The sequence below is a fragment of the Octopus bimaculoides genome, chromosome 3, assembly GCF_001194135.2.
Source record: "Octopus bimaculoides isolate UCB-OBI-ISO-001 chromosome 3, ASM119413v2, whole genome shotgun sequence".
Lineage (NCBI taxonomy): Eukaryota > Metazoa > Mollusca > Cephalopoda > Octopoda > Octopodidae > Octopus > Octopus bimaculoides.
The window spans coordinates 72796800-72797728 of NC_068983.1; the positions used below are offsets into that span (position 1 = coordinate 72796800).

The 929-nt window shown below is 37.1% G+C and overlaps 1 protein-coding gene across 1 annotated transcript in view; it reads left to right on the forward strand.

Annotated features, from left to right (window-relative positions):
* The window catches only part of LOC106870260 (nucleolar pre-ribosomal-associated protein 1), a 45627-nt gene that overhangs the window by 26842 nt on the left and 17856 nt on the right, over positions 1–929 (forward strand). The window lies entirely within an intron of this gene.

A 929-nucleotide genomic window follows, 5' to 3' on the forward strand; every position in this document is an offset into this window, starting at 1 on the left:
TGAAGATGTGCCAAAAAGCCTCATTGGTACTTGGAAACTTTTACGAAAATTAAAATGGGGATTAAATGAAAAAAATGATTTACGTGAATATCCTCACAAGAGTAATTGAAATAAATGGCGATTGTGGAACCCCCCACGCATACGCGCACGCATTTAACATGTGTCTTTGTAAATATGTTTGTATACATTTATATATGTGTGTGTTTGTAAGAGACAGAGTGTGAGTGAGTCAAGGGGTGTGTATGTGTGTGAGACAGAGTGAGAGAGCGGTGTGTATGTAGTATTTACTCTCTCTCTCACATACACACGAACACACACAAAATAGAGAGTGAATCTTTTTGCCGTTGTTACGTCAATACCAGAGCACACACGCGCGCATACACACGTATGTCTTTGTAAATATGTTTGTATACATTTATGTATGTGTGTGTTTATAAGAGACAGAGTGAGTGAGAGAGAGAGGTTTGTTGTCATGTATACGTACATACATAAATATACATACATCTTTGGGTGTATGCATATGACAACACAACCCTTGATTCACTCACACTCTGTCTCTTACAAAACGCACGCGCGCGCATACACACGTGTGTCTGTAAATATGTTTGTATACATTTATGTATGTGTGTGTTTGTAAGAGACAGTGTGAGTGAGTCAAGGTGCGTGTGTATGTGTGTGAGACAGAGTGAGAGAGCGGTGTGTATGTAGTATTTACTCTCTCTCTCTCTCTCATACACACGAACACACACTCACACACAAAATAGAGAGTGAATCTTTTTGCCATTGTTACGTCAATACCAGAAGTTGACATTGAGGAACCTTTTTAAAGAAGTGAATCTTAAATATAAAGCAATATTATTTATTTTTAATTAAAAAAATCAAATGAAGAGCCTAAGATTTATCCGAGGTCAAATTATTCATGCATTACA